This window comes from Hypanus sabinus, chromosome 32 (assembly GCF_030144855.1).
Source record: "Hypanus sabinus isolate sHypSab1 chromosome 32, sHypSab1.hap1, whole genome shotgun sequence".
In the NCBI taxonomy this organism is placed as follows: Eukaryota; Metazoa; Chordata; class Chondrichthyes; order Myliobatiformes; family Dasyatidae; genus Hypanus; species Hypanus sabinus.
In genome coordinates this window covers 6,054,175-6,081,417 of record NC_082737.1, presented here as the reverse complement: position 1 = coordinate 6,081,417, position 27,243 = coordinate 6,054,175, and positions in this window count along the sequence as shown.

Here is a 27,243-nt window from a genome sequence, read left to right as displayed (position 1 = left end):
ATGATCCAAATCTCAGCTCGCTAATTGTTCTCCATCACTTAATCCTTTTTAATTGATTACGGTTTAAATGAAGTCTGGAGGCATATGTACCCTAGTGATAGAGAATACTCTTTTTCCTCGCATGTTTGTAATAAATATTCGAGAATCGACTATTTCATAGTTTACCTCGATTTGTATTCAATGTTCAGAAATGTGAGTATGATGCGATTTCTACTTCTGATCATGCTCCTTTAAACTTAATATTTGAACTGAAATATGTTGTATCTACTAGAACATTTTGGCATTTTCCATAACAATTATTACAAAATTCAGAATTTGTTATCGAAGTTCAGATAAAATAGATTTTTCTCTTTAATAATATAGGAAACGTCTCTAAGTTAGAAATTTGGAATACATTAAAAGCTTATCTACACGGTCGAATTATTTTGTATATAGCTAAACTGAAGAAACAAGTAAGAATGGAATTAGATAAAACCTCTAAAATAATTAAAGAATTAGATAACATCAATGCAATCTCTCCAAATGTTGTTTCATTTAAAAGATGAGTAGATATACAATCACAGTATAATGTATTACTGATCTATCCTATTGAAGGATATTTGCTTAAATTGAAAAGACAATTTTATATTTTGGGAGATAAAAATAATCGGCTCCGAGCTTCTCAATTAAGAACAGCTAGAGCCAAAAGACGAATTTTAAAGATTCATAAAAATAATGGAGATATAGTAACTAATCATAAGGACATTAAGATTTCAAGATTTTTACTCTGATCTTTAATAGATCTCAATTTCCTGCAGATTCCTCCAAATTCAGGGCTTTTGTTACGTAAGATTAACTTTCTAAAAAATTCTCCTGAAGGTCAACAGATGCTTGATGCTCCAATTACCGATCATCAAATTCATAAAGCAATTTTATGAATGCAATTAGGTAGAGCTCCTGGACGTGAGGGTTATTCAGTGGGAGTTTACAAAAAAAAATGGAAGATTACATTCTCCGTATCTTTTGGACATATTTCATGAATTCTTTGAGAAAGGTAAATTACCTTCTACTTTTTATGAATCATCTATGTCCTTAATTCTTAAAAAAAGATAGAGATCCTGTTGAATGTTCATCATATAGACCTATTACGCTATTAAATGTAGATGCAAAAAATCTCTCCAATATAATGGCTAATCGCTTGGAAAATTTTTAACTAAAATAATTTCTATGGATCTAACGGTCTTTATTAAAGGCCGTTATTCTGTCTCTAACGTTCGGAGATTGATGAACGTTATGTATTTATCATTGTCTAAGCAACCTTAATGTGTTATCTCTCCCGATGCAGAAAAAGCATTTCATAGACTTGAGTGGCCATATTTTTAAAGTACTTGAAAAATTTGGTTTTGGTAATATTTTCAACAGATGTATTAAAATGATTTACAAGAATCATATTGTTACTGTCATTACCAATAAATGCAGGTCTTTTGTTTTCTCACTTTCCCGTGGCACTAGACAGGGAGTCCATTAAGTCCTTTATTAGTTAATCTTGTATTGGAGCCTTTAGCTATAACATTACGAGAAGCTAAAAATATTCGTGGTATCTCTATGAATGGAGCCATATACCAGATCTCTCTTTATTCAGATGATCTTTTCAAATCTTGAGGAATGAATTCCTAATCTTTAGGAAATACTTAAAGAGTTTGGTAAATTTTCAGGATATAAACTTAACTTGAATATAAGTGAATTGTTCCCATTAAATGTCATGTTTGTATATATAATGATATTCCTTTCAGAATTGTAAATACATTTAGATGTTTAGGTATTATAACTACTAAAATATATAAAGAAATCTTTAACGCGAATATATTTCCTTTAATGGACTCCATGAGAAAACTATATTCTAGATGGAATCCACTTAGTATTCTTTAATAGGTCGTATTTATGCTGTGAAAATTGTGATTTTACCTAGATTTTTATATACTTTCCAAAATATATCTATGTTCTTAACTTAAAAAATCGATCAAATTGACTACCGTATTTCTTCTTTAATCAGGAACAATAAGAGAGAAAGAATTATAAGTATAATTTACAAAAATTTAAAAAAAACATGGCGGACTTGCACTCCTTAGTTTAAGACTGCGTTATAGGCCTGTGAATATGACAATTATATTTTTGGTTATATTGTCTTGATAAGAACCAGAAATCATTATGTGTTCATTTGGAATTAAAAGCCGTTAAACAATTTCTTTTAACTTCAATTTTAGGAGCGTCATTACTTTTACAACGCTGTCAAATTCCAAAGTTAAATCTCTATCCGGTTATTAAACAACCCCTACGGATTTGGGTTCAGTTTCGTATTTTTTTTAAATGTTGAACAATTTAAGTTGTCTATTTTTTTATAACGAAACTTTTCATTTAAACCTTCAGCAACAGACCCTATTTTTGTCCTATGGAAAAATAAAGGAATTCATTCTTTTACAGATTTATATTGTGATGGTCGATGGATGTCTTTTGAGGAGTTAATTAATACATTTTCTCTCCTCGTACACATTTTTGCAATATTTGCAGGTTAGACATTTTTGACAACAATAGTTACCTAAGTTTCCATATTTACACGAATCAGATTTGTTGGATACACTTCTGAAATTGAATCTCTTAGTGAAAGGCTCCATTAGAAGAATTTATAATTTATTTCTGTTACTAAAAAGTGAACATATCACTAAATATTAAACAATATTGGGAGAGAAAACTTCGTATGACCTTTGTTAATGATGATTGGCATCGAGTTCTGAAACTAGTATATTCTTCTCCTGTTTGTGCCAACCATTGTTTAATTAATTTAAAAATTGTGCACCGTTAGTATTTAACAAAGGAGAGACTAAAATAATCATTTAAATAATCATAGATAGATGGATAGATAGATGGATAGATGGATAGATAATTAAATAAATAAATGGATGAATAAATAGTTGAATAAATTTAAATACATAAAATATTTTCTAATATAGAGAACTATTGCGATAGATGTAAACCTGAAGTAGCTACTTTCGCACATCTGTTCTGGTCATGTTTTTCATTAAAATCGTTTTGTAAATCTTTATTTTCCTCAAGTTCTGAAGTTTTGAAAATTAGTTTACAACCTGTTAGATTGACTGTTCTATTTGGAATAGTTCCGCATAATATTCAGGGTTCTCTTCTTCAGATCAACCTTTAATTACATTTATTACACTACTGGCAAGAAGGGCTATTTTATTAAAATGGAAAGATATTCATTCCCCTACATTAATTGAATGGTTTTCTCCAGTCATGTTATATCTTACTTTCGAAAAAAAAGTAGAAGTCGACCCTTTGATCCTCGATTTTATTTTGAGAGAAAATGGGTTATTTTGTCAAATATTATCATTTAATTCGAATTAAGTTATATGGTTTCCTTCTATTTTTATGTGACTATGAAATGGCTGTTGATGACTTTATTTAATATTTAGCTGATGGTCAATCATATTGCTCCGGGGGGTTGATTCCTAATGTTTCTTTTTTTCTATTTTTTTTTTGTACTTCGTGTTTTTTTTTTCTAGTTAGATGGGGGTTGTTTTTTTTTTACTAATTTTTTCTATATATATTTCAATTATTTATTTTACGGTCAGATTTTCTTCAACATTATTATTTGTAAACATTCTAATATAACCATATAGCCATATAACAATCACAGCACGGAAACAGGCCATCTTCGCCCTCCTAGTCCTTGCCGAACCCTTAATCTCACCTAGTCCCACCTACCCGCACTCAGCCCATAACCCTCCACTCCTTTCCTGTCCATATACCTATCCAATTTTACCTTAAATGACACAACTGAACTGGCCTCTACTGCTTCTACAGGAAGCTCATTCCACAATCTGTTGAAGCTTTGTATCATTTTGTAGCTGTTGAAGATTACGTAACAATAAATAGATTCTGAAAATGAAAATGAAGACTGCCCTGATGTTTCGATTAGATGTGTACCGATTTCAATGATTTCTATGGATTCTGTGTAAATACTGCTAATACGCGATTATCTGTGGCCAGGATATTACTGATCGTACAACAGCATAAATTTACAAAGTAAGAACATTTAACAATCTTCAACTTTTTCAAACAGTTAACACGAAAGAAAAGAACTCGAAAAAGTGTCGATTACAGTTAAACCATTTCTGCAGAAGAGACAAGAAATAACTGGTGCAAGATATAAAAACTCTGGAGCACTTCAACCAACAAGCAAAATCGCTAGAGGATCTCAGCACGCCCGACAGCATCTATGGAAAAGAGGAAATCGTTGATGTTTCATGCCAAATCTCTTCATCAGAATTGATAAAAGGATAATAAGTCAGAGCATGAAGATGTAGGGGGATGTGGACGAACCAGTGCAAACTGATCAACAGGCCGGGCGGTGGAGTCGTTTGGCAAACGAGATCTATAGACCTCGCCTCCTTGCTCACTGCCTGCCTCAGAACATTTCCTCAAATCCCAGACACACCGTGGCGAGAAAAGGGAAGAGAGTCTGGCTAGAACCAACAACAGCAACTCGCTAAGCTCCGACATGCAGTTGGAGTGGCACCAACAGAAGAGGAGAGGCTGACCATGGGGCACTTTTCCAAAAACCTCTGCCCCCTGCTGTTACCGACTGAGGAACCTGAATTGATATGATAATTAGTAAAAATGAATGTCATTCATGGAGAAGGGACTTGGTCAAGGATTTCCGAATATTGACAATGTGCTACCAGTCTCAGCACCAGACTGTGAAGCCAATGGATATATGTCGGTAACAGAGATCTCTTACTGAAGATGCTTTACATATTTGTAATCTTTATAACGGATGGCGTCAATTGTACCGCCCAATCATCTAGTCCCACTGAGGAAATTTACATTAAAGTGGAAGCGCAGAGAAGGATTTTGTTATAACTCGTGTTAGGTTGGAAACTCTGACTGAAGCTGTGATGTGTGGAGTATCTGTATCCCAGTCCACTTGTGAAAGCACTTAATGGAATTCAAATATAGCAGTGAAATGCGAAAAGCACGAATTCTGATGGTCAACATTTTAAGAGGTTTATTTCAGATTTGTTCTTTTATTCCTGATATTGTATGTATTCAGGAAGCCTGCTTGTCGCCACGAGATGTAATGTTCATTATCGGTCTGGAACTGTTGTAGGTTTAACTTTGGTTTCAAATCATTTGTCTAGAGTGAGAAGGTTGTTGAGTGAGCATTACCCCATCGTCATGAGTTTGGATACGCATTTGTATCGAAGACTGTAGGTCGTTTTTGCAGGTGGATTTTTGATAAAGCAAATTGGGAGAAGATTCAGCTTTTACTTGATGAACGACTGTTAGGGCTCCAGTTTGAGATTTATGTGAGGTTATGTCACACTATTTATCAAACTACATTTTAAGTGATTCAGATAAATTGGGATTAATAGGGGAAGGCCTGCATCAAGCTGGACTGAGAAGTGTGCAGTGGCAATTAGGGAGATCACTAGGGCGTTTGGGAAAGTTAAGAATATCAGTTCCAGAGTGACCTTATAAGTAGTAAAGGAACAGTCCGCGCTGAGGGACATCGTAAACGTTGCAAATACGGATTACTGAAGGCTATATTGTGATAATATTAGAACAGAACCTCGACTTAGATATTTTTGTGGAATGATAAAGACAAAGAGGGTGGGGAATGTGTTTGCAAGGATAATAACTTTCCAGTATTGATTAATGATGGTAACAATATTGTTACTGAAATAGGGTAGATTGACATAGTAGATGGGTCACTTACTGCGATTCATTTTCTTGATAATTTGAGCGAAAAAAAATTAAACTGTGTGGGGATAAGGGGTTGTAAGTCACATGTAGCAATGAATATATCACTAATGTAGAATTTGCATTGTGTGACTTTAAGAAGGCTATCAATAGTTCAAGTCAGGCGTAGCCAGGAATGGATTATAAATGATATTTTATTATTAGATAACACTCTTGAGATGTTATTAAATTGCATAAATCATACTTGCAGGCTAGGCCTCCTTCCATGCTCATGGAAAATAGCAGTACTACTGCCTGATATAAAGCTGGGATGTCCCCGTCTGATTCGTCCAGTTATATGCCTGTTTCGTTAATGTCCCATTTATATATGTTTATAGAACGTACGATAATCGAGCGTTTATATTATATTTCGGAAGGGAGAAGTGATATAGCGTTTTATCAAAATGGATTTCGGAAGAGTAGACTGACGATGGATTCTGTATCAGTGGTAATATTTCCAGGATGGATAATAAGCTGATCTGGAAGCTTGTGGTACGTTATGGAAAAAAAGGACTTTTGATTAAATTAAGGACATTAGGACTTAGGCAGAGATTGTGTTATTTTTTTCTGTGTTTTTTTTTTATCTGGACGGTCTATGCAGGTAACGGTGGACGAGTGGTACTTCTATTTCTGTGAGATTTCTGTCAGCTTTGAATACCGTCAACCCCAGCAAGCTCATTTCCAAACTCCATCAGCTCATCACTCTGCAACTGGGTCCTGAATTTCTTGTCAGCGCTTTCGCAGGCAGTTCTCCACTAATATCCTGAACAGTGGTACACCACAAGGTTGTGAAGTGAGTTCCATACACTACTCCCTCTTTACTTACGACTTTGTACCTACATTTAACACCAATACCATCGGAAAATTCGAAGTCGACACAACAGTGATCTCCAACAGAGACATATCAGAGCGGAAGTACAAAACTTAGTGAGCTGGTGCTCAGAGAACAAACTGTCTCTTAATACCACAAAGACTAAGGAGCTAATTATCACTTTGGAAAGTCACGGGATGAGAAGAACGCTCCAGTCTACGTTAACGGAGACAAAGTGGAGGAAGGGACCAGTTTCCGGTTTCTGGGAAAACACATCTCAGAAGACCTTACATCGTCTACGAGGGGAAGGCCTCATCAAGTGGGCAGAGGCAATGTGTTTTCCTTGTGTTTTCCTCAGGACGCTGAAGAACGCTGGTCTATCCTGAACAGATGCTGAGACCTTTTACCGCTGCACCATAGAGAGTATCTTAACGTACTGCATCTCTGTGTGGTATCTCAGTTCTACAACAGCTGATAGGAAAGCACTTAAGGAGGTCGTCTCTAGCGCACACAAGATCATCGGGACACAGCTGCCAGCCCTGGAGGACATCTACAGCTTAAGCTGCCTAAGAAAAGCTACAAGCATTTGTAAGGACAATACACCCATCTGTTAGAACTTCTTCTCTCTGGCGGACGTTATAAGATTTTCTATGCCCGCACTTCCAAACTGAAAAATAGCTTTTTCGTCAGACCTATAATTGCTCTGGACCAATTGATCAAGCATCTTCCATAAATTAGTTATATTGCTACTCTTAATACTGGTTTTATGGCTATCATGCATCTGAGTTGCGTTTTTGTACTGCTGGACATTGATTGTACTGGCTGATTACTTTTTTTAATTTATTGTTTCTTTATTTTATTTGTTGTTTTATAGCATTGAGTACGAGAGTTGCAAATTCATTTCCGCTGTATCGGTGCGTGACAAATTGTACTATGCAATGACAATAAAGATATTCCATTTTACCAGGAGACTTTAAAGGCGCTGCAGAGACCGGGAGCCGAGTTTTCGAGATGAATCTTATAATTGTCCGCGAAAAGAATATGGAGCAGAAGACATCCGGGTGTACAGTTCACTGGGGTTAATTCCGTGGCCGACAGGGATTCTCTCCCCGTTAAATGTGAGCCTTTTATTTGCTCATCTTTGTTCTTCGGACTTAGATAATCATAACTGTTATCGCCTTGGTAACCTCGACTTTTGCTCATCTAATCAACGTCGATTTACACTGCCGACTGTCGGAAACTGGAGGAATGTCGTGCGGAGCTTCACACTACTGGTCTAAAGTGAAGTAGTTGTTCTTGAGCCCGCGGTTGTAGGACTTCAGTTTTCTATTGCTAGTACTAATGAATGGCCTCAACTTGAACCATCCACTATTCACACTTTTCCAAAGATGCTGCCTGTCCTGCTGAGTTCCGCCAGATTTTGAGTGTGTTGCTTGGATTTCCAGCATCTGCAGATTTTCTCGTCATGGCAAATAATGCGGATTCGGGGTGGTGGGGGGGGGGGGGGGAGAGAAATATAATCAGAAGCTTCTGACGGTGCAAAGTAATTGAGAAGAAATGTTTACTTGTCCCTCGCTCAGTGATTAAAGGAGTAATTAAATGGAATTCTAATTTATGGAAAGCGAGCGTAGTGTGGTGGGGGATGATGCTGAGTATAGATCCGAGTGTACAAGATAAAGTATAACCGGAGAATGCAATATTCCTGGTGGAGCATCACTATCCGCCATACGCTCTATCGTGTTTCGATATCGAAATTTCACGGGGTCCTTGTGGTTTCCAAGCTTTCTTGTTTTATAACTTGTGTTTTTTTATCGGTTCCACGTTTGGAAAGTTCAGGTTTTAATTCTGTCCTTGAGAAAGTTTATCACCGATCGCTCATACAAGTGAAAAACAGACCGTGTACTTAAAAAAACAAACAAACAAACAAACAAACAAACAACTATCTAATGTGCCAGCCGTCCGGAGAAAATGTTCGGTGATAGTTTCTCTACTGCAAGCTCATGACAAATAAGTTTAAACCCCGATCCTTTCATATTGTTCCCTCCACTCTATCCTTGCCACTTTATTTCACTGTCAACGCAGGGGTTAACTGCATCTGTTCATCTACTGGGTTTAATTAAGGGAGCACCCATGAGGTCTGATTAAGTCATTGGAGCGTGCTTCTCTATTACAAATAGGGTTTGCCTCCGATGATTGTCAGTACAAGCATCGCCTCCGGTAATGACATTGTTCAACAGACCCGGGAATCGGAGTTCCGACGCACAAGCTGTGGAGAGTGGAGTGGGACAGTTCAGGACTGGGTCTGAATCTGGGATCAGTTCAGTGGAAAGTTACACCAATGGATCAGAACGTTTCAATGGGGATGCTCACTTCAAAACTCATTCAGATGAACTGACATTATCACAGCGGATCCAAATCGCGCTCTGGAACATTGCTCCGATTTACTACCCAATTCTTGCTGTTGTTGCCATCTCTGGTAAGTCGATGTCTGATGCTGAAACTATTTCGAGAGGCAGCTATACTATAGTTTTATTATCGCACACAAGACGAACGTCATGTCCACTGCTCCTCATGTTACCCACAAATATACACGGTCCTTTTTGTTTGCTTGATATATATTCGTAACTCCACCTTTATATTCGGTAAACGTTGAAAACGCCAGTGTCAGACTGACGACTTATTCTCTTTTCCGACAGTTAGGGATGCTGTCAAAACCCGATATTCAATTTCTGTTTTACTTGCTCAAGAGCCGTGAATTTCTCTAGCTGACCCAGCATTGTATTGTCCATTCCTGCCTGTCTTTGCGAACGGAGGTGTTAGTTGTCTTGTGGAACAGCTAAAGTACTTGAGGATTGGATATCCCACATGGCTGTTGGGAGGACAGTACCAGGGTCTTGACTCAGAGACTGGAATGGAATTGCGATACTCCTTTCAGCGTTACAATGGCGTATTTTAGAGGGAAATGTCCAGGCAGCAGAATCGCTATGCTTTTCTGCTCCTGAACTTCTAGATGGTTGCAGTCGTAGGTTAGGAAGTTGTCCATGAGCCTTGTTGAGTTGTTCCAGTGCATCGTGTAGACTGCACCAATCACCGCGGATTTTCAAAGATCTCTTTCCTTGTGTTGCTGTTTACCTATCGGGAATGTAAACTTAAATTTGCGCCCATTCCAAAATCTGTCCCTGCCCGCTGCACCAGCCTTCCATAAATATCACACGGCAGCTGCAATGGACGTTTTCATTCTGCTGTTTGTTTTTGACTCTGAGCACAGTGAAAGCCTCTGTCCTCTCCATTACTCAGCATTCTAAGTAAACACCACAGATCAGCGCCTCCTCTGTAGAATCAAAGTTCTTCGGCTGGTAAAGCCTTTGATTCTCTCTGTCACCGGCCATGATGAACCCATAATTCCCTGTTCAATTCCTGGCTTAGTAGAGGGAGAGAAGTCTCCTCTGCACTCTTTCCCCCTTCCGAATCTCTAATCATTATCTGTGCTGCACCTCAGACTCTGCTCCTCACGAAGACTTGGACCATGTCTGACTCTCTCGCTAAAGGCCGGTCTGGCACACCATGTATTCAGCGCGGCCAAATAGTGATTCTTGAAGAAGAAAAAAAAATAGTACCTTCTGCATTTAATATTGTTGTTTAGTCCAAAACGCAGGCTGCAAACTATGTTAGGGTTAACCAGCACACAGTATATGGCATCTGCACCTCTGACAGACAGTCGAACATTTTCTATCCAAATAAAGAGTAAATGTGGAACAAATCAGAAAGACTAGTATACGCAGATTAATGACCTTAACGAAAGAAATAACATGACAGAGAAATAACAGCTCTATCCGTCCCGAGGTGGTTGGTGTAGGGCTTTAGAGAGTTTGGGATATTAGGTGCGGTTCTGCAACTGAATACAAGAGGACAGTGGGCGAGTCGGAAAATCAATGGCTTTAGAATTAATAAAATCTTGAAAACCGTCTATTCAGTGTGTGAAGTTTCTACGTAATCTGTATCCATCCCCATTAAAGTTCGTTCTTGTTGGTTCACTGATGTTGTCAAGACAGCTTCTTGCCTTGACCCGGTGGCTTTGAGGAAATTGAAATTGACTACCCCAGCCATTCACAATGCGTTCACTCCACGTTGAATCTAACTGCACCTGACTTACTATTGGTCACATTGCTCTCCTCTATCCACTGTACCTCCACCTGATTATTTTATTTTACACTTCGGGGTGACCTAAACACTCTTGCTTTTGTTTATGCCGCCGGTTTCGGGTCCATGCAGCCTTCTCACACTCTCACTGTGCACCCGTGTGTTCATTGGGTATCAATGCTTTCCACCCATCTCCAAATATTCTCCACCTGTGGTCTAATGGCGGATGCGCTCAATGAGCGTCCGACAGTTTCCACAACATCTGTATCAGGGTGTTTCTCAGCATTACTCCCAACTAAAACATCAGACCGCAGTACTCTTCTGTTTTCACCTTCTCGATGCACCCGAAACACTTCCCGAAACACAAAGGGACCGGTGAATGGTCACTTACTGATCAGATCAGTGCCTTTTTGTGAAATGTCTGATTTGACATCGCAGGAGCAAAAGCAATACAGGATCTTAAGCCGGCATTTCCCCGCACCGCGTCCAGCTGAAATGTTAGGAGTTTTATTGAACTTAATTCCATATTGCATGCAGCCAGGGTATTCGATCAGAACGGACAACCACTGCATTATTGACTACAGCTCTTTGTTTCCAATGATGTACAGAGATCGGTGATACTGCACTGGACCGGGGCAAATGTCAGCTCGATTTGTTCGACTGCATTGGGCTCATTGTTGAATTTAATATTTGCTGCTTCTCTCAGATTGTATATTTTATTTGGGGAGAGAAATGATGCAAATGATATTCGCTCATTTTTGTCCTCACTCGGATACAGGATTTCAAAGCGTCTTCTGTTCAGTTGGTGACATCAGATTCACTAATTAGCATTCGTATGGAATATTGATTCCTGACTGACACAAAACCCGTCGCCAATCAGCGAATCATTCAGCTACCTCTGAATCGTGCAAGTATTTGATTTTGTCCTTAGCAAATTTTATAATGATGCTCTCAATCTGATGTATAATTTCTGTACTTCTGTGTTTCACAGTGAACGTGCTGACAATTGTCATTCTGTCACGGGGAAAGTGCGGACTCTCTAAAACAGTCACCCGCTATTTGATGGCCATGTCGGCGGCAGACCTAGCGGTCGTTTTCCTGGACGTTATATTGATGAAAATTCCGAAGGCTTTTCCGGATGAGTTCTCCTTCCTGTTTTACGTCCGCGTGTGTAAAACCCACGTCTTCTTAATGCAGGCCGCCACAGATTGTTCTGTTTGGTTCACCGTCGCCTTCACCTTTGATCGATTTGTGGCCATTTGCTTCCAGGTTCTAAGCGCTAAGTATTGCACTGGGAGAACGGTCGCTGTGGTTCTGAGTACAGTGACTGCACTGAGTTGTTTAAAGAACGTTATCTGGTTCTTCATGGTCCAAGATGTATATACTTCCTCTAACCTAAAGTGGCCTTGCATGCAGAGGTGGGAAATACTGGGGTCACTATTCTGGACAGTAATTGATGTAGGTCGTATTGCCTTTTCGACTGTGATCCCATTCCTCGTTGTTATCCTGCTCAATGCTTTCACCATCACGAACGTTGTAGTGGCCAGTAGAGCCCGCGGCAGACTCCGGGCTTCCAGCCGTGGTCAGAGTTCCGGAGATCCGGAGATGCAGAGCCGCAGAAAGTCCCTCGTTTTACTGCTGTTCGTCTCTGGAAATTTCATCCTGTTATGGGCGTTGTATGGGGTGATGGCTATTTGGAACAGAATGTTTCATGTAGTAATCCCCCCGTATTGGATGAGGATACCTTCATTTTTCAACGAACTAAGCTACATGCTGCAACTCCTGAGCTGCTGCACGAACACCGCTCTTTACGCCGTCAGCCAGACTAAGTTCAGACAGCAGCTGAAGGAGGTGCTGACTTCCCCTCTCACTCTCGTTTTGAAACGGATCCGATACTGAGGGTCCATCTGACCAGCGTCCTTCTCTCCGCTTTGAAGAAGGAGGTCTGGATATTGTCCATTGACTTTCCGTGTTGCTCCAGGTTCATGTAGTAACACGACTCTCTGGTTTCAACACTTCCTGACACTCACACTGCCCCGATACAGTCTTATCTGTTGTCGTCTGCAACTCCGTTCATTCTGTTTCAATACATTAAGCAGCCCGATTGTTTCAAGCAGGTGCAGCCTTTCCTTTCCAAGTCACAACGCGGAGCCGTAAAACTAATGTAATATTAGACACATGACCATCACAAAATCACATAGTGAGAACAATGACAACCTGGTGTTCATGACAGTAACTAGTTCCAAATTGTTGTAGCTGCAAGGATGGGGGAAGTTCCTGGCCTCTGAAACTCATTACATGAGTTTAAGTTTCCATAGTCATTACCAACCTGAACATTATAGGGAACAGCTTTTAAAGCAAGTTCAACATTGGAATACAACGAGCCATCACTGGCTCAAAAGGAATTAACAAATTCGAATCGGAAGTTCCGGCACGATATCTCACTATCAAATATTAAAAGCAGCACACGCAAAATACTGGAGGAACTCAGTTGTTTAGACAGTATCCACGGAAGTTAACAAATAAAATAGTTGGCGTTTCTGTCCAATGTCCGTCTTGAGAATCGGAGAGGGAGGGTAAAGCCGGCAGAATAGAAAAGCTGATTGAGGGGAAGGAGAGGAGCAAGAAGGACAGGTGAAGCCAACAGGACAGGAAAGCTATAGGGCTGGAGAGGAGGACTCGGATGAGAGAGGAAAATGCACCATAGGAGAAAGGGAAGAAGGTCTGGACCCTGGGGGGTAGGGTAATAGGAAAGTGAGAAGAAGCCAGTGTGGAGAATAGAACAGAGCAGCGAAGGAGCATTGTTACCGGTAGGAGACTCGATTTTCACGCCATGGAGGCTTCCCAGACAGAATTAGAAAGTTTTGCTCCTGAACCTTGCGGAAAACGGAGAGTCGAGAGTGGGGAGAGGTAAAAGTAAGTTTCTTGGTAGGATGGTGGAAATTGCAGTGTAGAATTCTGGGTGACATTGTGTGGTAGGTATGGACAAAAGGAACACTGTCGCTGTTAAGGCGGCGGGAAGAGTATGTGAGCGCGGATAGGCCGGCCATATTTTTAAAGGGATATCTCCAAGAAACAAACCACTACCTCCCATCCCCATCACTCCGCTTTGGGGAGGGATCGTTCGGGAGTGATTTCCATCTGTCACCTCTCCCTCTCGACTGATCTCACTCACGGTACTTTTCCCTGCAAGCGGCCAGCCGACTACACCTGCCATTCACCTCCTCCTATTCAGCTCCCCCGGACAGGTCTTCAAGGTGAGGTAACACTTCTCCTGATCTGTTGCAGCCTTCTCCACGTTGGCGAGGCCCGTGATGAACTGGGCTTCATTTCGTTGAACACCAACGCTCCAGCGGCGAAAGGCGGAGCATTCTGGTGTCCAAACATTTGAATTCTGTTTCCTAATCCCGACCCGATATTTTCTGTCCAAGGCTTATTCTTGTGCCACGGTGAGGGTAAACTCAAGACGTAGGAGCAACAACCTGATGTCTTTAATTTCGGTTACAAACATCCCTCCACCTCCCCTCTACTTCTATTCACCGCTCTGTCCTCATGTTTATTCTCACCCGCTCTTCACCTCACACGTCGTCCCCGTCCTGCGCCGTTTACCCTGAGCTCCACTGTCCTCTCTTTACAGAGTCCTATCGCTCCAGCGCTTTATCTTTTATACGCATTTCACTTCTTCTTTTTCCTCCCCACGCCATTTATTCTGGCTTCTCCCCGCTTACTTGCCAGAGGTCTGTTCCTATCCAATTCTGAACGTACTTACGCACTTATTTACTAAAGTTAATAAATATCAATATTCTGTTTATTTTCATTCAACATATAAGAATTTGTGTTACCAAGCCATAGAAAGTTTCAGATCAGGCGCTGTTCACTTGGCTCTATGGGGTTGAGCAACGAAGTCGGGCAGAACGGTCCGCTTGCCATATGACCCTATCACTCAGGGCGCACAGCTCCGTAACAGTTCATCATTCATAAGTGCACTGTCCATCTCACAGGTTTAAAATAAAGGATTTCAGAAAGCGCTTGCCCTAACAAACAGTTATGGGAATACAGAATCTATTTTACTTAGTTTTTTACTAGATTGGATATATTTAATTGATTTGAGGAAGAGCAGGAATGATGGAGAAAACTATACGCCTGCTCACACTATATCAGATGTTCCCAGGTTCTGGACGGAGAGAACACGCTTTCCGCTCGAGCAGAGACAGAAAAGCAGAAAATGAAACCCACACTCTCACACTGTTACAGAGACGGACAGATACAGAATGAAACCCACACTCTCACACTGTAACAGAGACTGACAGATACAGAATGAAATCCACACTCTCACAATGTAACAGAGACTGACAGATACAGAATGAAACCCACACTCTCACACTGTAACAGAGACTGGTATTTACAGAATGAATTCACTGAACCAGACAGTGACACCTACAGAACCCCACTCTCTCAGTTTATACCAGGGGCTGATGTCTACAAAATGGACCGCACAATCTCACTTTGCACCGGAGACCTGTGGATGCACTCTACCCGCGACAGGCAGGTGGAGAATGAAACTTACACTTTCATATTATCCGACGGTATGGCTCCCGTTTGTTGATTGTCGCTTCACTGCTGTCGTTCCCACTCACTAATGTGTATGTAAATTGAATTTCAAATCAACTCGCTCTTCATTTCCGGATTGAAACGTACTCTCTGATCTCCCAACTCACTGTTTTCTTTCATTTATGCGGCTACGGTTACACTCCCTCCGCCACTTTTCCGCCCAGTTAAAAGAAACAACTTTGAGATTCATCACAACCGCAAATCAACTGACATCCACAAATCCGTGTGCACCTATGTGCGCCAACACAACCCTAAATCTGTACCTATTCCCACTTCCACACGTTTTCCCGAATCCGTGTTCACCGCCAAATCTTCGTGCAGTATCAAATCTTCTGACACCTCTACATGCAGAATTGATTATCGCAGATCGAGAACCCTTTCAAACAGTTCACAGCATAGTTGTCTCCACATTTAAAAGTACAGGAAGAACAGAGTTCAATATTCACAGTATATTTATTACAGATGTATCTGTAAATAAAACACCCTTGAGTTTTCACATCTCTGAATCAACTCCCATAATCTTTTCCGTTTTCACCCATTTTTACCACAACAGCCCTAAATGTGCGCACATCCCCGAATCCACACCACCCTCACATCATATGCGCAACCCCTAATCCATGTGTACCACCAGTACACATTCAAACCAGAAATTAGTCTGCACCTCCTAATACAACGACACCTCGAAAATCTGTGTGCACCCCCGAATTTACCGGCATGGGCAAATCGGAGCACATCACCAAATGCATGTGCTACTTCATATTCGCCGTCATACTAAAAAATCTGAACATATCACCACATCCGCGCGCACACCAAAATCTGCTGACACTGCGATATGCACATCAGATTATCCCAGCGGAAGAATAATTCATATATTAGCTGTCTCCACTATAAACAATAGCGAGAGATATGTTCAATGTTCAAATTGCCCTGTGATTCATCACACCCGCAGATCGACCGACATCACTAAGCCAGGCGATGCACCCCAATCCGTGTGCACCTCAATCGGATCCCAACACAATATTCGACAGCACGCCCCGAAGACTGTGAACGGCACAAATCCGTGTTCTCCCCTACATCGACACCCATCCAGAAATCCGTCCGCCCTCTGTCACCTCCCTATGCATATTACATTATCCGTGAGCACGAATCACTTCAGAGGACGTCTGCTTCAATGAAACAGACTGGAAATTCGTCATACATTCAGAACTACAGATACCGCAAACATGTGTGTACCTTGATATTCGTCTCATTTCCTAATACAAAGACGCCACAAATCCGCATATACACCCAAATTCGTATGCAATCCTATATCTGCGGAGACACCCAAAGCTGTGCACATCTACTAACCCGTGTGCATCCCCAAATCCAAGAATACCCCCAGATCTGCGCATATTCCAAAGTAAGTGCACACTCACAAATCCATGTACAGCACAAGCACGTTGACACCCCCACTTTCGCAGTATAGTATCCCAGAGGAGGAATCTTTTCGAACTTCGCAAAATGGCTGTCTCCACAATAAAGCCACAAGAGTACCGTTGAAAATTCAAAGTGTTTTGAGAATGGGAGTATCTATAAATGATGCAACCTTGAAATACCTTACAACTGCAAATCCGCAGGCACCACAAATCTATGGGATCCCCGAATTCCGTAAACCTCCCTATATTGAGCTGGGCAACCCTAAATCAATAGGCCCACCCAAATCGGTGTGTACATCTATAATAGCAGACACCACTAAATCTGTGCAATCCACAAATTAGTGTACACTGCAGACCCGCTGTCATCTCTCATGCAAAATAAATTATATCAGCGGAGGAATCATTTCAACAAATTTCAGAAAATGGCTGTTGCTTCATTAAAAATACACACGCAATCCAAAATTTGATTGCAAAGGCAGATGAGCTGTCAAACCCAAATCTTGGTGTATTTCCAAATCCGTAAGTATCCGGATAAAAGACAACACTCCCTAAAACGTCGCACATCACCAAATCCAGATACACCCCCAAATCCGTATTCACCCCCGTATTCCAGTACACAGCCCTAAATATTCACGCATGCCGAAATCGATGCGCAGCCCATAAAACAGTGTGTACACCACAGTTGCCGACGTTATCTTAACTCTACGCAATTCCTAATTCAGTGCGTATCCTAAAGAAAGCTAGCATCCCCACATGCAGCGTTCAGTATTCCAGAACAAAACATATTTTAAAGCGTTCAGAAAATGTCTACCTCCACCTTAAAGTAACAAGAATAATGTTGAAATTTTTGCATTGATTCTAAAAGTATCTATAAATGAAGCAAAATTCAGATACGTCACAACGCTAAATCCGCAGGCACAAAAACTCTGTGAGAAACCTGAAATCCGTAAAACAGCCACCCATTGGCCGACATGATCCTAAATAAATAAGTATTCCCAAATCAGTATGTACCTCAATACTGGCGGTTACATCAGTAAATCTGTTCGCCTCCTCAAACAGGAGTGCATCTCTATATTTGCTGAGAGCACACTAAATCTGCACAATCCCCAAATCGATGCACAAACATTCTGACACGCCAACATGCATAACATATTTTACTCAGAGCAGGAATCATTTCAAGCAGTTCACAAAGTGCTATTTCCACATGAAAAATTCTCACACATCCCAAAATTCATCTACAACTCCAAATCGGCCGACACGCCTAAATCTGGTGGAACCCAAAATCCGAATGCACCTCCATATTCGAAGACATACGCCTAAATATGCGCGAATAAACAAATCCGTGTGCACCCCCAAATCTGGGCACATCAGCAATAAGGGCGCACCCCAAAATCCATGTGCGCCCCAAACCCGTTGACAAACCCACCTGCACACTAGATTCTTCAAAAGCAGGATTCATCTTAAACAGTTCACATTTCTCCTTGAGAAAGGAGAACAAAGTTCAAAGTTCGGTGTACATTTATTCTCAAATTATCTATAACCGAAACAACACTGTGATTCGTCACACACCCTAATCCACCGACACCACCAGCTCCCTGTGTATCCATACTCGCCATGCACATCCACAAATCTCTGTATATCCCCAAATATTATTGCGTCCCTACATGTACCATCGTTTCTCCCAGAGCAAGAATCATTTCAAACTTTTCACAAGATGGCTTAATACACCGTAAAAATAGCAAGAACGAAGTTTAACGCTAAATTGTATTATTTATTAGTGTATCAGTAAAGGGCATAACCTTGATATGTGTAATTAACCCAAATCTAGCAAATCGCACAACTCTACATGCACTCACATATCAGTAGGCACACTTCGTCGCTGTGCACTCCCAACCTGCCAACACCTTCACATACACATTATGTTATCCCATAGAAAGTGCCTTTATTAATAAAGCACCTATTAATGAAACAATCCTGACATTCGTCACGACCCAACATCCACCGCATCCCGCAATCTGTGAACACTCGAAGACCGTGTACATCGACAAATCTACTGACAGCCACTTATGCACATTAGGTGTTTCCAAACGAACAATCATTTCAAAACGTGAACAAATTAACAGCATTCACCTTCAAGAAATAGCGAGAACCAAGTTCTAAGTTTAAGGTACAATTACTATTAAATGTTCGACAATCGACTTCAAAATTCATCAGAAACCCAAACCAACCGGCACCCACAAGTCCATGAGTACCCATACGCGCCGAGACGCACCTAAACTTGGCCATATCCGCAAATCCTCAAGCAAACCCATGTCTGCGTGCAGCCGAAACCCTCACCGACCCTAAATCTCTGTGCACCCATATTTACCGATACGTTACTAAATCTGCACAACTCCAAAATTCAAAACCATCAAATCCGGGTGCGTTCCCAAATCCACACGCACCCCAAAAATCATTGTATGCTCATACTGGCCGAAACTCTCCTAAATCTGTGCGGACTATCACAGTTCCATTGATACATCGCATGAACATTAATTTATTCCAGAACAAGAATCACTTCGAACAGTTCACAAACTAGCTGGCTGATACTTAAGTAATAGCAAGAACAATGTTCAATGTATATTTAGTTCAGGTTTCTGTAAATTTGATTTGTCATGCCTACACATCCATCGACAGACACAAATCTGTGTGCGCCCACAAACTCGCTGACAATCCCACATGAATTTAAGATCATCTTTGAGCAACAAAAAAAATCGAACAGTTGACAAAATCAAACTTAAACAATCATCAAAGCAAAGTACAACAGTGAAAATGCTTTTATTGATAAATTGTAGCAAAAAAATCCCTGACACACCAAATCGCCATGCACACCATATTTGCGTGCAGCCCCCGACACTTCGAGACACTCAAATCTGTCTTCATCCACTAATCCGTGTGAAACCCCAAATCCATGTTTACTCATAAATCGGCGCACATCCTAAGTGTGCACCCCCAAATCGATGAGCCCTCCAGACTCGCTGACACCCCCATATGTACAGCAGAGCATTCCAGAGAATGAATAATTTCAAACAGTTCTAAAAATGGCTGCCTCCACCACAAAATAACACGAATACTGTCTAAAGTTAAAGCTGCAGTTAAAATGTAAGTATTTGTAAATGAAACTGCCTTCAGATACAACATAACTCCATATCCGCAGACACCACAGATCTCTGAGAATCGCTAAATCAGTAAACATCAGAATATAAGCCAAAACAACTCAAATTAATTCGCATCTTGAACCCGTTCATCTCTAAGCCTATTCACATCGGCAAGTGAATGTGCATCGCAGTTCTACCGACACTGCCCTAAATCTACACAATCCCCAAAGCAGTGCGCTCCTCAAACAATCTGACAGCACCGCTGCATAATTGATTATCTCAGAGCAGGAATCATTTTGAACAGTTCACCAATACCCGCCGCCACCATAATTTAACAAGTATACTGCTGAAAGATCAAAGTGTATTTATTATGACAGTATCTGTAAATGAAGGGATTTTCAGATACGTCACAACTCCAAATCCGTAGTCAAATCCGTAGAACCCGAAATCCGTAAGCATCGCCTTATTGGCTTACACACATCTAAACCAGTGTGCATCCCATGTTTGCCAAAACCACACTAAAGCTGCACAATCCCCAAATATGTCCGCACCCATAACAGCCTGACAAATAAAGCAAGAATCATTTCAAACAATTTAGAAAATATCTGCATCAACATTAAAGATTAAAATACCGTCTATGACCCGAAATCCTTTTGCAGATCGGCGACATAGCAAAATCTGCGTGTCACCCCAAACCATATTCAACAGTACATACGTTCACATCACTAAAATCTGTCTGTAATCCCAAATCTGCGCCATTCCCAAATAAGAGCGCACCCCAAAATGCATGTGCACCCCAAACACACTGGCAACCAAACAAGCTTATATTATACTTGAGGAATAATCATTCTAAGCACAAAATGGCTGCCTTCACATTAAAAACACACACGCATCCTAAAGTCCGTGCGCACGTCACCAAATTCGCCGACACAGCCAGAACCCCCATATGCACCCACAAAAACGTGGCGACTCCCATATTCTCCAACACACCCCTAAATATGCTATCCCCAAATAGGTGTGCACCCCATATCCGAGCAGACCGCTAATTCCATGTGTAACCACTAAATCGGAGCGCATCCCCAGATCCAAGACCATATGCAACCCATATCGCTCACACAACCTCAGTGAGCACACCAAACTACTGACACCCCCACATGCACATCAGAACATGGCAGTATCGACTCCGAAGGCATTCAGTCATTCGTGTGCAAATCCTGATTCGCAAATTCACACAAATCTATGTGTATCCCCACATGCCTGTTCATGCCCATGTTCGAAATTCAGTGCACATTGAGGCAGAAGGAAAAGAATTGGACAGTTTGCTTGAGATCTTTGGTTGGGAAAATGCTGGAATCTAATATTAAGGAAATCAGCCACGGCAGCCGGTGCGCCCCTGGTTTTGGAAACGCTTGGATTCCCAGAAAGCTTTTGACAGCTTAACAACGGAAAACGTAAACGTTAAAGTTCCAACTAACGGACTGGTGGGGTCGGAATGAGAAGTTTTATTCCACATTGAACATTAATAAGTTGTATTCCACATTGGCGGGAATTTTCGCGTTAAAAGTCAACGATTTGGATAACAGTAGTGATAATACTGTTGCCAAAAGGAAATAGATAAATGTTCAGGGTGCAGGGAGCTTGCTTACAGATTGGGAGAATGGGCAAAGAATTGGAAGATGGACTAATTGGGGAATTCTAGGTCCACGGACTTAGCTGGATGAAAAAAAAAGAATATTTTCTAAACTGTAAGTAAATTCAAAATTCATCTACTATTCCACATTCAACCCCTTTAACTGGCTACAATAATGTTCTGTCCCCTGCCTGTCCTTCCTCATCAACTCAGAACACTTGACCTCATACCCTTGTCTTTCTACCTTAATCGCTGCGCAAACATGCAAATTCCCAACCCCCCCCCGCCCCCGCCAAACTAGATTAAAACCTCCCTAACAGCTCTATCAATCCTGCCCGCCAGGATATTTGTTCTCCGTAGGATTCAAGTGCAACCCGTTCTTTTTATACAGGCCACACAGGTCAAAAAAGGTCCCCGTGATCCAGAAATCTGAATCCCTGCCCCCTGCTCCAACCCCTCAGCCACGCATTTATCCTCCACCTCATTCTATTCCTATACCCACTGTTGCGTGGCACAGGTAGTAATCCCGACATTACTACCTTTGAGGTCCTGCTTTTCAACTTCCTTCCTAACTCCCTGTCGTCTTCATTCAGGACCTCTACTCTTTCCCTGCCTATGTCAGGTGACCCAGATAGCTCAGGTGACGGTGACCCTGGGATGGAGATCCACATGATGAGAAATATTATAACAACCAGGAGCTGAAAATATGTCGGGACAATAATTCTTCGGCACCAACAGACCAACTGTTATAAAGAGGAGCCCACGAACACTTGGAGATTGGGAGAACAAGGAATGTCTGGCTTGCGCAGAGTGCTTTTCCGAGAAGGGAAAACGGCTGGGAATTCGGTCTAATCCGTGTGTAACACTATTGGTCACGCCTTCCGACATCGAAACCAGCTCATTTATTCTGTCTCTCTGCCTTTAACCTGCTGATTAGTTTTGAGTTCACATATGTACATTATCCATAATCCCATGTGCTTATCAGAAAATTTCTAACATCCTACCCGCACCACATTCTTCTGTTTCCAATTTTCCATCTGTACATTCATTTGTGAACGCACGCTGACTCTGCCAACGATGTTGTTGTTGTCCATCCTGCCCCGTGGGTGGGGATGTGGGGTTCAGGTCTGTGCCTCTCTCTTTTTTTTTAGCCTTTCAATATGATGCGTGACAATATAATGCAAAAATTCCAAAGGTCCAGCAGTTTACACCTAAACCTCCTCTGTTGTGAGACAAGACTATACGACCATAAGATATAGTAGCAGAAGTAGGTTATTCGGTCCTTCCCGCCATTCAATCATGGGATGATCCAGTTCATAGTCATTCCCACTCCCCTGCTTTCACCACATACCCCCTGATGCCCTGGCTAACCAAACAAAAAAACTATCTTGCCTTTGAAACAAACAATGACTTGGCTTCCACAGCCACTCTTGTCAACAAATTCCACAGATTTACCAACATCTAACTGAAGTAATTACCCGCATCTCAGTTCTAAAGGAGCAGCCATCAACTTTGAAGCAATACAGTCTTGTCCTAGAATCCCCTACCATGGGAAATAACTTTGCCATATCTAATCCGTTAAGAGCTTTCAGCATTCGGACTGTTTCTATGAAATATCCCTTATTCCCCTGAAGTCCGGGGAATAAAACCCAAGGGCCTACAGACCTTCCAATCACCGTAACTCTCTCATTCCTAGAATCATCCTCGTGAATCTTCTCTGAAACTTTTCCAATGTCAGTATATCCTCTCTAAAACAAGGAGCCCAAAACTGCACACAAAACTCCAAATGCGGTCTCACAAGTGCCTTATAGAGCCTCAACATCACATCCCTGTTCTTATATTTTACACCTTTAGAAATGGATGCTAACATTTGTTTTGCCTTTGTCACAACCGAATCAACCTGGAGGTTAACCTTTTGGGGTATCTTACACAAGGACTCCCAATGCGCTTTGCATCTCGACATTTTAAATTCTCTCCCCATCTAAATAATACTCTGCCCGTTTATATCTTCCACCAAAGTGCATGACCATATTTGTATTTCCGACATTGTATTTCATTTACCAATACTTTGCCCAATCCCTTAATTTTACTAAGTCTCTCTGTCAGGTCTCTGATTCCTCAACACTACCCGCACCTCCATCTATCTTTGTATCATCGGCAAATGTAGCTTCAAACCCTTTAATACCGTAGTCCAAATCATTGACGTATATCGTAAAAAGTGTCAGTCCAAAAACCGTCCCCTGTGCAATTCTACTGGTAACCAGCAGCCAGCCAGGGTATGATCTCTTTATTCCCACTCTGTTTTCTGCCGAACAGCCAATTCTCCACTCACGCTAATACTTTCCCTGTAATTCCATGGACCGTTATCCTGCTGAACAGCCTCATGTGCGGCACCTTGTCAAAGGCCTTTTGAAAATCCATGTACACCACGTCTGCTGCATCTCCTTTGTCGACCCAGCTTGTAACTTCCGCAAAGAATTACAGAAGGTTTGTCAGGTAGGATTTTTCTTTCAGGAAACCATGCTGACTTTGGCCTTTCTTGTCAGGTGCTTCCAGGTACTCTGTAATCTCATCCTTAACAATCGATACCAACAACTTCCCAACCACTGATGTCAGGCTAACAGGTCTATAGTTTCCTTTTTGCTGTTTCCCACCCTTCTTAAATAGGGGAGTAACGCTTGCAGTTTTCCTGTCATCCAGTATATTGCCAGAATCTATCGATTCGACAGACATGAAGAGGAGGCATACGTTTGGACCGCCAGAAATCGCACAGACTCTATTTCAGATTTTGTGTTATGACACTGGTGTCTTTCGCAGGTCATACTTCCCTGGTGTGGATAATTTAGAGCATGTAGAGCTATTTATCAAATACCCAACATCGATCGTTGTGCACATCACTGGTTACGGGACTGCAATCCCAAACAAGTGTATTCCCCAGCCCTCTAGATCATTGTGTCACCTATCACAATGTCCGGTTCTGGGCACTTTGTATTGTACTACTCTGGAGCAGACCGTCTTGCGGGAACTTGCCAATGCGCAGTTATCCAATGCCTAGAACCATACATTCCTCGAACTACTTGCTGACCTCCTCAAAACTCAGTTCAGTTCACGAGACATTATCGCCCCATCACCGCGTACATTTAAAGTGGAGTCCTCTAGGTTCCGGAGAAGTAGGATTTCAAAGGTATCAGGAGAGAAAGCTGGTGATAGGGGTTAAGGGGGCTCATGACTAATCCATGGTGGGATTGTGGAGCGGACTGGATGTGGCCTAATCGTATTTCATTGTCTTATAGTCTTTTGGTAAGTGACAGTTCGGAAGTAGCAATCCGAGTTTAAAGTTGTATGTACAGTTACCTGTTTGTGCAGCCTCAAATATAAGCATATTCACAGATTTGGCAAGCAGACAATTGGAATAAAACTCAGCCCATTTTGGTGCAAAGTGCTTCTGAACCGCAGTAATTACATACTTGGGTGTCGAATCGTTAAAGTGAAATAGTTGCTATTGAGCCCGCTGGTGTGGGACTTCAGCCTTCTGCTCCCAGTCCTGGTGAATGGCCTCGGCTTGAAACGTCGACTGTTCACACATTTCCATACACGCTGCTTGACGTGTTGAGTTCCTCCAGCATTGCGTGTGTTGCTTGGATTTCGAGCATCTGCAGATTTTCTCGTCTTTGTAAATTATGCGGGTTCAGGGAGGATAAATATCATCAGAACTTTCTGACGGTGCAACGAAATTGACAATGAATTGTTACTTGTACCTCGCTCTGTGATTTAAACGGAATAACTAAATGGCATCTTAATATCTGAAAAGCAAACGTGGTGTGAAGCGGGAATGATACCGAGTACACATCCACATGTACAAGAAAAACTATAACCGGAGAATGCGATATTCTGAGTGGAGCATCTACCGTGTTTCCACCTTGAAATTTAACAGGGTCCTTGTTGCTTCCAAAATGTCTCTTTTGGTATGAAGTGGCTTTGTATCGTTTTTTACATTTGAGAAGTTGAAGATTTGATCTTGTTCACAAACTTGCGAAAGTTTGTTACCGAGCGCTTATACATGCCGACACCACAGAATGCGTATGTTAAAAAAGAATCTATGTAATGCTCCAGCCATCTGGAGAAAATGTTCGGCCAATCAGTCCCGGTGATAGTTTTCTCTACTGAATGCTCATGACATCTAGGTTTAAACCCCGTTCCCTGCATACTGTTCCCTCCACTCTATCCTTACTTTTTTCTGTCACTGTATATGCAAGGGTTAACTGGCCTTGTTCGTTCATTCGGTTTAATTAAGTGAACACCCAGGAGGCCTGATTACGTCATCGGTTTGTGCTTTTTTAGTACAAATAGGGGTTTCATGCAATGATTGTCAGTACGAGCAACGCCTCCGGTAATGAAATTGTTCAACAGACATGGCGATCGGAGTTCCGACGCACCAGTCCCGGAGAGTAGAGTGGGACAGTTTAACAACGGGTCGGAAACTGGGATCAGTTCAGTGGGAATTTACTCTAATCGATCAGAACGTTTCAATGGGGATGCTTACTTCAAAACTCACTCAGAAGCACTAACATTATCACAGCGGATCAGAATTGCACTCTTGGAATTTGAGCCGGTTTACTACTCAATTCTTGCTATTGTTGCCACCGTTGGTAAGTCGAAGTCTTGTGTTGAAACTAATTCGGGCGGTAGCTGTACCATGGTCTTATTATCGCACACAACACACATGTCACGTTCACTCCTCCCCATGTTACCCACAAATACACAATTTTCTTTTTGCTTGCTTGATAAATACTCGTAATTCCACGTTTATATTCGATAAATGTTGCAACGTCGGTGGCAGACTGACCATTTATTCTCTTTTCTGACTCAGCATTGCGTTGTCCATCCCTAACTGTCCTTGAGAAAGGTTGTGTCAGTTGTCTTGTGGAGCGGCTGACGTACTTTAAGAAAAGATATTCCACATGGTTGCTGGGGAGACAGGACCAGGAGACTGTAAAGGAATTGCGATATTATTTTCTACGTTCTAATATATGCATCGCTTAACGTCCAAGATACGTTCTGTGAAATCGGACGTTATGTGATTTGGAGGTTGCACGAATACCATATTATATACTTAGCAAACCTACATGGAGTCCTCAGTGTCCCTGTATTCTTCAATCGGGACTAGGGACGTATATACGATGGGACGTTGTCACACCTGTAGCGCATTTCAGAGGGAAATGTCAGGACAGCGCAGTCCCCAGGCTGTGCTGCTCCTGAACTTCCAGACGGCGGCGGTCCCGGGACTGGAGCCTGCTGATTAGTCTCGCTGAGTTGCTTCAGTGTATCTTGTCGGCGGCACCAGCGTCTGCAGATTTACAACCGTAAGCGCCGTTCTCTTTTCTTGTCTTTCCTTTTAATGTCGAGAATGTAAACTTACCATTGCGCCTGGTGCAAAATCTGTTCGTGCCCGCTAGGCTAAGCTTCTGTAAACATCACACATAGCTGTAATGGACGTCTTCATCCGCCTGCTTTTTATCGACTCTGAGGATAGAGCAAATCTCTGTCCGCTCCGTTACTCGATATTCAAAGAAAAACCCACAAATCTGCTCCGCCTGTGGAGAATCGACGATTTTGGTCCTCTCGGTCACCGGGCATGATGAACCCATAATTCCCTATTCAGTACCTGGCTTCGGAGAGAGGAATTTCACCTACTCGCTGTCGCCC